A 12,085-nucleotide genomic window follows, 5' to 3' on the forward strand; every position below is an offset into this window, starting at 1 on the left:
TGCCATAATACTAGAATTGGGAATAATCACCAACTTCTTGGAATGTTTTGTACAACCTTCAGGTGTTTGGCCAGATTCGTTGTGTTAAGCTAGGTTTATACTTTCGCGAGTGACCGTAGCGTGCGCGACCCTGCTCGAACGCTGGAGGTGTTTATCACATTCTGTGCAGTGTTGTCCGAAACGATATGTGGTAGTATACAGAAACACCCCTCAAAAACGGGAAGAAAAATTTACCTGACGAATTTTAATGTTGCTTTGTTTCAGGTTTGAAAAGTGCTGGAATTTAGATTAAAGCGCTTGAAATTGCTTGAAACAAATATCTATCTGACTGAACAGTTCTCTTGTATTACGTTAGCCTCTTGTAATTCCAGGAGTAAATATGAGAGAACGTGAAGACGTTAAGATCAGGCGTTTTGAAAATAAACAACCATTAAATAATGTAATAAAAAGCGAATAATTTCGAGTATATGTATAAATATTTAACTAAGTTTAACGTGCTGGGAAATATTGAAATGGACCTTGAAAGTGACGTACAAGTGCTTTAATTCCACCTTGTTAAGGTGTATGAACCCAGCGTTAATTGCGCTGCGGCGCGCGCTAAGTTATAAAATTTTAAAGGTGCACGACCTCGCGAGTTGACAGCGCGCGAGGCCACCGCGATTACATCATTTCCGCCGTGTGGACCCTCGCGGTGCGTCAATAAACCAGGCTTTAGCGCCCTTCGTTGAAATGTTCCGAAAGCACCGCCTGCAAACTGGCTTGTTCATGTCCTTCGGTTTTCCATCTGTATCTGCTTCGAATCCAAAGTATTTCCACACAGCACTTCTGCTGCTTTCCTTGCTTATTAAGACGGGCTGCGAACACACTGCGTTTGCTTTAGCTGCCATTTTAGCATTACAAACTGTTCTGTGCATTATGGCAGCTTGGGTGGGTCAAACGAAAGCGCATTTTATGTAAAAATAATCGATTGGCTCCTTTGGTTGGTACAGCTTTAAAGCACCGTTTGCAGACCGGTTTTGATGTGTCCACGGGGTTGCCATGACTGTCTGAAATGTATGCAAAATAATTCCATATTTCGCTTTGTGCTTGTAGTTTTTCAACAAGCTGAACAGTCCGCAATATATTGCTTGGCTGTGTTCGAAATAGATTACTACATACTGGATACTGCATACTGGACTCAGTATATACTGGATACTGCATACTGGTCCTCGTAGTAGTATGCAGTACAGTTTCCAGTATGCGACAAAAGCAAAGCATACTACGGGGTCATGTGATCGTAGCGTTGCATGATGGGATGCAGTACACCACGAGGATAGCTCTGTTTGTGTACTGGAATATTTTGCGGAAATAGTAGGTCATCCGGGTATGTTTCACGTACTGGAAAATTTCATTTTGGTCACATACTGCATACGGCATACTGATTTGGTGCTCGATCAGTACGCCAGTAGTATGTAGTAGGCTATTTCGAACACAGCCCTTGTATTAGCAGCCATCCTACGCAGAGAGGAGGCAAGCGCTGCACTGCTGTACGCGCGCGCACACTGCCCCCGTGTGGCACTCTTTGGAAATACTGCTCTTTGAAAAAAAAACGCACTCAGTCCTATATAGGCTGTAAGGTGAACCCCGTTTTGGTTCTGATCCGCTCCGCGCTCTCCGAACTACATGCCCGTTAGCTGATAAAAATGATCAGGTTATATTGCACTTACCAAAAAAGTTTCGCGTCACAGAATCCTGTACTTTGTTTGAACCGAGACGTTTTCTGAAGAACTATTTTCCTCACGCTGAATGACGATTTTGACGTCACATGACACCACGTGACAGCGCTAAACCAATCACTTAACCGATTTACGACAACAAACTGAAAAAAATGACAACCTGCCTAGTGCTGTCAAATATAACCTACAGAAAGAAATCTCCCAAAATATAAATTTATAGTGGGCATAAAATAATTATCAACAATATTGTTGAATATTATTTTATGCCCACTTTATATACCATAACGCACTATTTAGTATTTATTTGGCCCTCAGAAATACATGAATAAGCATTATCATAATCCTCATTCATGTATTTCTGAATTGGGCCAAATTAATACTAAATAGTGCTTTATTTACAGCACAAATTATGCCAGTGGTTCCCAAAGTGGGGGGCGCGCCCCCTAGGTGGGGCGCGGAGCTATTGCAGGGGGGGCGCGGAGCTTGAAAGTAAAACGTGCACATGTGTCAATATTAGGGATGCACCGATTCCGATATTAATATCTGAAAAAATTCTAGATCGGGTATCGGGGACAATGTGACCGATCCATAAAAACAGATCTATTCACTCTAATTATATGCTTGTATTGCTTGCTTTTCGGAGTTAGTTCAACCCTAATACTCGCGCTGGTGGTATTCCACTTAGTCCGTTTATTTGCTGGTTGACCAAAATAAACCTGGGCTCCAGCAATACTTCACTGTTCATACATGAACTGGTGAGTTGTCCAAAGCTCATTTAATGCGTTACTTACAGAAATAAATTAAAGAGCAGTGGTCTGACTCGGTCTACGGCGGAAAGCTAAAAAAACAATATTCCATACGCATGCTCAACTCGCTCCCTTAAAGAGACAGTACACATATTTCTGGCCGTTACATGCTTTGTGCTCTGCGTGATGTCTGCGCTTGCAAACTAGCCGCATATGTATTGCTGTTTCTCTTATTTCATCTCCTTATTTATTTTAAATTACATTTAGAATTCTTGAACCATTTAAAATGTTTCTTGCAGTTAATTTTTTTCATGTTTGACCAAAGTTGTGAACCTATTGTTTTTGTAAGTTTTCAACACATCCCTAGTCAATATGGGGGGGGGGGGGGGGGGCGCAAAAATATTCTCATCTACTAAAGGGGGGCACGGCAGAAAAAGTTTGGGAACCACTGAATTATGCAATTATGCAAGTGACCTTTCATGTTGTCAGTTGATCAATTAAAGTAAATAATTCCAATAATTATTGATAGCCATCCATGTGTTTGTAACAGGGGCTAAATGAATTCCAAGCAGTGCTTTATTTATAGAACAAACAACTATTGTGCAAGTGGATGATAAGGTTACCTTTTCATGTTGTCATTTTTATAAATAAATGGAAATAATTGTAATTATCAATAATTATCAACAAGGACCCTTCAGGTATTCATTTATTCACTAACAACACATAAAAAAACTATCAAAACAATGAGGGCATATACATCAACTGGCATAAACTTATATACGTATATACATAACCATAATAAAAGGAATGACAATGACACAAATAGAATAGACACACACATACACACTCAGGGGCTGGATTTCTTGTAATCATGTCACTTGAAGGTTTCCATCTTCCAGTCTCTGTCCTTGATGTGAATGAGGATGCTCTGGTCATCCTTCACTTCAGCAGCTTGCTGCAACTTGCCTTGCCTTGTACAAAAGAAAAGAACAAAGGATGAATAAATAGGCAGGCAAAAAAATGAAGACTTCATTTTTCCTGGTGGTGTGGTGTTGTAAAATGGTGCTAGGTGTTGCACCCAAAAAAAGGATTTCTTGTGCACACAGATGTACAGCACAGCCAGGACACATCTCTAGAGACAAGTCTGGTTGCTGGGGCCGCCCAGCAACACACAGGGACAGTCCCAAGTGTACAAGTGTGAGAGAGGGGCAGTGGGGGGGTTGGGGGAATGGACCGGGGGAGGGGCTTGCTGCTGTAAAGCAGTGTGTTGACCAGACAGGGCATCAGGCTGAGGAGCCACAATTCTAAACAGGTATTCAGTGGCATATTAACATCAGGCATGCTATGACATTTATACAAACATACTCAGTACCCCATTAAAGTCAAAGTGTGCTTCATTCTATATCAAAGATCTAAAACATTGGAGGGGGGGAGGGGGCATATTATAGGCATGGGGATGTTATGTATTGGAAAGTAATTTCACACCCACACACATCACATTATGGCAATTCAGACATACATTGATATTAGAATTAGACAAATACAAGGATTGGGTAGCGGTGTAGGCTACATGGTCATTCAACTTCTCCCAACATCTGTGTGTGTGTGTGTGTGTGTGTGTGTGTGTGTGTGTGTTCGGCGATGGGATGCATTTGCATAGACTACCTACTGTGTTGAGGGGGAGAGGGTGATACACAGTCTTACCTGCAGTTAAAGTCTGTGTTTTTGTCAAAGCTTCTTTATGGCGTCTGCCACCCGCGACGACAAATTTGCAGCCTTTCTTGCAAATGATGCAGATGGCAGGAAGAACGGGGCCAAAGCTCGAGATGGGCAGGTGTTGCACACTTAAATGAAAAAGGTCCTCAAGTGTGTTTAATTTCAAAGGGTTCGTCGTTTTATTTTCATTTCTCACTCAGCAAAATCCAGCTACATCGTTACCACCGCTACCTCTCCCTCGTCACGTCTCTCTTCGTTCGTTCTTCTTCTTTTTACCCGTAACCCGCTACTAGCTACTCGGATCTTAATCTGGTCTTTTACTGCCATCTTCTGGCGATAAAGTGCAACAGCACGATTAAGCTAGATACACATCAACTCATGACATAACGACTGTCAAAACAAAGAACAAGAATGAGGGGATAACAAAAAGACCACCGGGGGGGGGGGGGGGGGGTCCACTACACTCTCCCCTGCTAAAATTAAATGGCGTCCCGACATTTCCCACTTCAGTTCATACTGTTTTCAACAGTTTGATTGCTTGCAGGTTCGAGTCCCATAGCTAAGACACATATCTCACAACAGATATCACATAACATTTATCTCAAATTCAATCTCATGTGTCAAATGGAGGAAGTCATTGTGCATTACGACCACCATCCATTTCTCCGCAGTGTCCACGGGTAATCTGCCTTAGCTGGGAAAAGGATGACCTTTGACCTAGAGCAAATCAGATCTTAGAATCTCACACTTCACACATCCAAAGTACTGAACATCTTATCCCCTCTACTTGCTTATGTAAGAGTCTGTTCACAGTGACAGTAATTATACTTATTTGTTACTTTCTCCTACCAGGGCTAATCCTTCTTCAATAAAGCCGCAGTGTGATTCTAAGTGAACTGTCTCATCCCTTATTGAATTATTCTCTCTATGTTAAATTTTACTTAATATCTTTGTATAAACATCAACTAACAAATAACTACACTCCTCTTAAAACTAGAGTGCATGAACATAACTTGAAGGCCAATAGTTCTAAGGATTTCTCACTGATGTGAACTAAGTGTAGGCAGTCCTAGTGTGTCATATGTAAGCGTTCTAGGTGCATATCTTATTCTGGAGGGGTACTGTCTTGCAGGCGGGGAGGATGGTGGCGACACCGCTTCCTCTCTCTCTGGATCGGCCATCACCGTCTCTACCTCCTCTCGCTCACCCACGGCTTGTTCTTCCACCTCACCCGCTGGTTCTGCCATGCCACCCTCTTCCACAGGTCCTGGTTCCTCGATTGACTGATGTGGGTGGAACTCCATGGCCTCCGCTCGCAAGTTGCTCGGTTGTTCTGCAGGCTCCTCTTCTGGCCAGCCAGCGATGCCTCTCCAGTCCTCCTCCTCATAGTCTGATGAAGACTCTGGTTCTGTGTGGTGTGTGGTCCTTGTTCTTGTCTTATTGGTGTGTCCTTTCTCAACTCGTCTCTTGTCAGGTTTCTGTGTCTCGACCGGCAAGAAGTCGCAGGGAAGCAGTAGGTTCCGATGAAGCAATCGAGTGCGACCCTGGCCCTCTTCTGGTTTCACTTCATAAACTGGACTTTCTGGATGTTTTCTCTTCACAACTACATGAACTCTCTCTTCCCAGAACGATCTCAGTTTTCCGGGCCCACCTCTTTCTGTGAGGTTTCGGATCAGGACTCGGTTGCCAGGATGTAGTTCTGCTCCCTGAATCTTTCTATCGTAGAGTTCTTTTCCTCTTTTCCCACTAGCCTGTGCTGCCTTGTTGGCCAGCTGGTATGCCTCCTCCATTCTAATTTTCCAGTTCCCTGCATACTCCTCATGAGACACACTACCATCACTGTGTGGAATGCCGAACATACTGTCGATGGGCAATCTCGGATTACGACCAAAGAGCAGGAAGTAGGGGGCATATCCAGTGGACTCGTTTCGGGTGACATTGTATGCGTGAACTACTTTGTCAAGAGAACTTTTCCAGTCGGCTTTGGCTTCATCATCCAGGTTACGCAGCATGGCCAATAGGGTGCGATTAAAGCGTTCTACTTGACCATTCCCCTGGGGGTGGTAGGGGGTTGTGTGTGAGCCTGAGATTCCACAGTACTTTTGGAGTTCAGCAAACAGTTTGTTTTCGAATTCTCTCCCCTGATCATGGTGTAATCTAGTGGGAAAGCCGAATTTAAGGACAAAGTCTCCAAAGATTTTTTCAGCTGCTGTTCGAGCGCTATTGTTTTTGCAGGCATACGCTTGTGCAAAGCGCGTAAAATGGTCCATGACCACTAAGATGTAATCGTATCCTCCTTTGCACTTTTCTAGATGGAGGAAGTCAATTGAGACCAACTCAAAGGGGTATGTTGTCGTGATACTAGTGAGTGGTGCTCGGATTGCTCTCTGGGGTCTTTTACGCTTCACACAACTGCACACGTTGTTAATGTGGTGCTCTACGTCTCTCTGCATGTGTGGCCAGAAAAAGCGCTCACGGACTAGATGGAGTGTCCGTTCAACACCTAAGTGACCCATCTCCTCATGTAACTGGTTTAGGATTAGCGGCCGAAACTTTGATGGCATCACTAGTTGTGTCCGTGTAGATGTTTGGCGCCGGAGAACGCCGTCCGTGTCACACAACAGTTTCGTCTTCTCTCTCGCAAACACTGACAGCTCACCGTGTGTGTCTCTGAACTTGGGCCACCGCTGCTGGATGATACACTGCTTCACCTGCTGCAGCAGGGGATCCTCCTCTTGTGCTGCCCTCAACTCCTCGGGGGAGATCTGCTCGGCTGGGTCATTCTGCGCTTCACTGCTCGCCACCGCGATTGCTGTTGTGATGGCCAGTGGACACAGGAGCGGTTCTCTTTCTTCCTGCTGGACGGACAGACCTTTGGAGAAACTGGACAAAATTTCAGGCTGGATCTGCTGGGAACAGGTAAGCAGGTAGTTCTCAATGTCAAGAGGCATTCTGGATAGTCCATCTGCATCAGCATTAGATTTCCCCGGGCGGTACTTAATTGTAAATCTGAAATCTGCTAACTCGGCCACTGTTACGCCCCTCCCTGGTTTTAGGCTCTCGTCTAGGCTACAGGGGAGGAACAGCAACCATGGCCGGATCTAGGTGGCGAAATATTAGGCATGATACTGGAGAGAACCTCTTAAACCTGGTTTATTTACAACACTACAATGCACAACCACACTTCCACCAGACACAACCCACAACAAAACTCTATGTACAACTCATAAATTATATACACACACACCAACCTCTCACTGGTGCCACACAGGTATGGGAACGGAGGAGGCCGCCCAAGAAAAGAAATAAAAACAAAAACTCTAACTAAATCCCTAACTACTCCCACACATATATACACATACCGCTTTCTTAGTCCTACTAAAAGTACAGGGGTGGCGACCTCCGCTTACCTGATGTTTCTATACAGAGGTAACCTACGTGTTGCACGATGTAAATGCGCGCACGTACTTCCCTGTTCCCCAAACCTAGCGGCACCGCTCTCCCTCTCAAGTGTGGGAAAGGTGTTTAAATACGCCCGTGTCAGGCGTAACACATGGGACTGAACGTCAACAACGTACGTAGCATAACCGCCACACGTAATACACAAACACAGAGTCCTGCTCTTCCTCCTTGGTGAGCGCTCCCTCTCTCTCTCCCTCTCGGTTCTCTCTCATCCGCGCTCTCGCGAGCAGCGCGCAACCGGCATATATATTCGTAGCTCCGCCCCATGCTCCCGCGGTGCAGAAGACAGCATCCAATAGGAACCTGGAGAAACACATGAAAACACCCCCACACGCAGACACACACAGAACTCGAAGAAAACCAAGTTGGGCACGTAACACGCCCACCCCTAAAGAGCAAACCTGTTTTGCGAACTCACAACACACACACGCCCCCCAACTCACGTATATACTTGAGAGAGTGCGTCCGCAATGACATTCTCAGAACCTTTTTTATGGCGGATCTCCAGGTTATAGTCCTGTAACAAGAGAGACCATCTCATCAGCCTCTGGTTGTGATTGTACATTCGATGTAAAAACACCAAAGGGTTATGATCCGTATATACCACCACGGGCAGGGAACTCGATCCAACATAAACATCGAAATGGGTCAAGGCCAACAACAAAGCCAAAGCTTCCTGTTCAATTGTTGAATAGTTCACCTGTTGTTTATTGAATTTTTTTTGAATAATAACAGACAGGATGATCAATACCTGCGCTATCCACCTGTAGTAAAACAGCACCCGCGCCTACCTTACTTGCGTCTACCTCCAGCTTAAAGGGTTTCGTGAAATCTGGCGCAACCAGCACCGGCGAAGCACACAACAAACCCTTAGCGTTCTCAAAAGACGCCTGGCACTCAGGAGACCAAACAAACTCTCTTGAGGGGCTCAACAAAGAAGTCAACAGTGCTACCACAGCCGAAAAGTTCTTACAGAACCCGCGGTAATAGCCTGCCATACCCAGGAATCTGTGTAACTCGCGGCGAGTGGTGGGCACGGGGAAAGCCTGTATTGCAGTGACTTTCTCTTTTACTGGGCGCACCTGACCTTGGCCCACTTTCTTTCCTAAATATGTCACTGTGCCTTGTGCAAATTCACACTTAGCGAGATTAAGCGTTAAAGACGCTCCCTGCAGCTTGCTAAACACGGTGCGTAAAGTCTCCATATGTGATGTCCAATCGGTGGAATAAATCACTAGATCATCCAAGTACGCCGAACAATCAGGGACCCCAGCGAGCACCTTATTGACGAGCCTCTGAAATGTTGCAGGAGCATTTCTGAACCCAAAAGGCATTACCGTATATTGAAACAACGCGTCGGGGGTAATAAAAGCAGAAATCTCTGATGCTCGTGAAGTAAGCGGCACTTGCCAGTAACCCTTGAGGAGATCTAATTTGGAAACGAACTTGGCCGGACCAAGCTGATCTATGCAATCTTCCATTCTAGGAAGGGGGTATGAGTCTGGTACTGTTACCGCGTTAACCTTTCTGAAATCCGTACACAGTCTAAAACTGCCATCCGGTTTCGGTACAAGTAAACAGGGAGAACTCCACGCACTATGGCTATGTCTCGCGAGGCCGTGCTTAAGAAGGTAATCCACCTCACGACGCAAAGCAGCCCTTTTCTCAGCGTTCACCCTATAAGCATGTTGCCGAATAGGCCGAGACGTGGTGACCTCTACGTCATGCTCCAAAACCGTGGTTTGCGTTGGTACGTCACCAAAGATTAAAGGGAACTCAGCAATGAGGCGGACTAAGTTGGCTTTCTTAGTCTCGGATAAGTGAGACAGGGCATCGGGCAACTGGCGGATCATTTCCGAGTTTGACAATCTGCATGTTACAGCTGGTGTGAAGTCCCTTAGAGACGTTTCGCTCTCTGTTGATGGTACCTGACCGGGACAGGAAACCAGGACAGGTGTCTGTACTGCCTGCGGCTCCTCAGAAACGACTGAGGAGTCCAAACGCGGATGATACGCCTTCAGCATATTAATGTGGCAGACCCTACTTTTACGCCTCCTCTCAGGGGTGTCAATAACGTAATCCGTTTCACTCAGCTTCCTTTTTACGTTGTATGGGCCGGAAAACCGAGCTGTTAACGACGAACCAGGCATGGGCAAAAGTACTAACACCTTGTCCCCTGCCTTCAACTCTCTATACACAGCTTTCTTGTCGAACGTCTGTTTCATTCGACTCTGGGACCGATCGAACGTCGTTCGGGCCGTGTCATAAGCCTTATGTATCCTTTCCCGAAATGCGCTGACATATTCCAACACGTTTTTCTGAGTGCTTTCCGACAATAACATATCTTTTAGTAATTTCAGTGGGCCACGGACTGAATGGGCAAATACTAACTGTGCAGGGCTAAAACCGAGCGATTCCTGCACAGCCTCCCGTACAGCGAATAACACAAAGGGAACACCATCGTCCCAATCACGCTCAGTTTCAAAACAATACTTACGCAGCATTGATTTCAGCGTTTGATGAAACCGCTCCAGGGCTCCCTGTGATTCCGGATGATACGGACTGGCGGTTTGGGGACGTATGCCCAGTGTGTGCATTACCTGTTTAAACAACGTGGATGTGAAATTCGTCCCTTGGTCTGACTGTATTACCTTCGGCAAACCAAACGTGGTAAAGAACTTTATCATCGCTTTCACCACGGCGGAGGCAGTTATTCTCCGCAGGGGAATGGCCTCAGGGAATCTAGTGGCAGCACACATCAAGGTGAGCAGGTACTGGTTACCTGTTCTCGTTTTTGGTAGTGGTCCGACACAATCGATGATAACGTGCTCAAAAGGTTCCCCAATAACAGGAATCGGCCTCAGCGGAGCAAGAGGGATGACCTGGTTCGGCTTACCCGCACACTGACACGTATGACACGATCTACAATAACGCGTGACATCTGCTCTGAGCGCGGGCCAAAAGAAGTGCCTTAAAACACGCGTATAGGTTTTAGACACACCCAAATGGCCAGACCATGGACTATCGTGTGCGGCCTCAAGAATCAGCGGTCGGTAACGTGTAGGAACAACTATCTGGGACACTCCAGCATGGTCGTCCGTGCTGTGTGAGGGAAACCAAGTACGCATTAACACACCGTTTTGTAGCCCATAACGCACCTGTTTTCTCCTCCTTGCGTCGTCTGGCAACGCAGCCTCAGCCTCAGAGCCTGTTACGCCCCTCCCTGGTTTTAGGCTCTCGTCTAGGCTACAGGGGAGGAACAGCAACCATGGCCGGATCTAGGTGGCGAAATATTAGGCATGATACTGGAGAGAACCTCTTAAACCTGGTTTATTTACAACACTACAATGCACAACCACACTTCCACCAGACACAACCCACAACAAAACTCTATGTACAACTCATAAATTATATACACACACACCAACCTCTCACTGGTGCCACACAGGTATGGGAACGGAGGAGGCCGCCCAAGAAAAGAAATAAAAACAAAAACTCTAACTAAATCCCTAACTACTCCCACACATATATACACATACCGCTTTCTTAGTCCTACTAAAAGTACAGGGGTGGCGACCTCCGCTTACCTGATGTTTCTATACAGAGGTAACCTACGTGTTGCACGATGTAAATGCGCGCACGTACTTCCCTGTTCCCCAAACCTAGCGGCACCGCTCTCCCTCTCAAGTGTGGGAAAGGTGATTAAATACGCCCGTGTCAGGCGTAACAGCATCCAATAGGAACCTGGAGAAACACAAGAAAACACCCCCACACGCAGACACACACAGAACTCGAAGAAAACAAAGTTGGGCACGTAACACGTAACAGCCACCCATCTCAGCAGTGTTGCACTCAGTTTGGCAGTGGTAAGCACATACGTTAGAGGATTATTATCAGTATATACTACAAAATTTGGAGCATAATACAGATAATCTCTAAATCGCTCACAGATGGCCCATTTCATTGCTAAAAATTCTAGTTTACCAGAGTGTAGATGGTAATTCTTCTCTGGAGTAGAGAGAGTGCGGGAGCCATAAGCAATGACCCTCAGCTTCCCTTCTTGTCTTTGATACAGCACTGCACCGAGTCCTTCTTGTGAGGCGTCGCAGTGGAGTACGAACGGCTCTTCGAAGTTGGGGTAGCCCAGTACAGGGGGGCTAGACAGGTGATCTATCAGCTGACCAAGAACAATACTATGCTCCTCTGTCCACTTGATACGCTGATGTGAGGGCACCTGGGTTCGCTTGTTCTTTTGTGACACTGCTGTTCGCTTCTTGTGGTCAGCCCTGGCGTCCTGGCTTGACGTGTCAGAGCACAACAGGGCATACAGAGGCTTAGCAATGCGAGAGAAATTTGGGACGTATGCTCTGTAGTATGAGATGAAGCCAAGTAGTTTCCTCAACTCGCCCACGGTAGCTGGTTTTTGTTCCTTCATATCTTGCACTG

Source organism: Brachyhypopomus gauderio, chromosome 20, assembly GCF_052324685.1.
Source record: "Brachyhypopomus gauderio isolate BG-103 chromosome 20, BGAUD_0.2, whole genome shotgun sequence".
Lineage (NCBI taxonomy): Eukaryota > Metazoa > Chordata > Actinopteri > Gymnotiformes > Hypopomidae > Brachyhypopomus > Brachyhypopomus gauderio.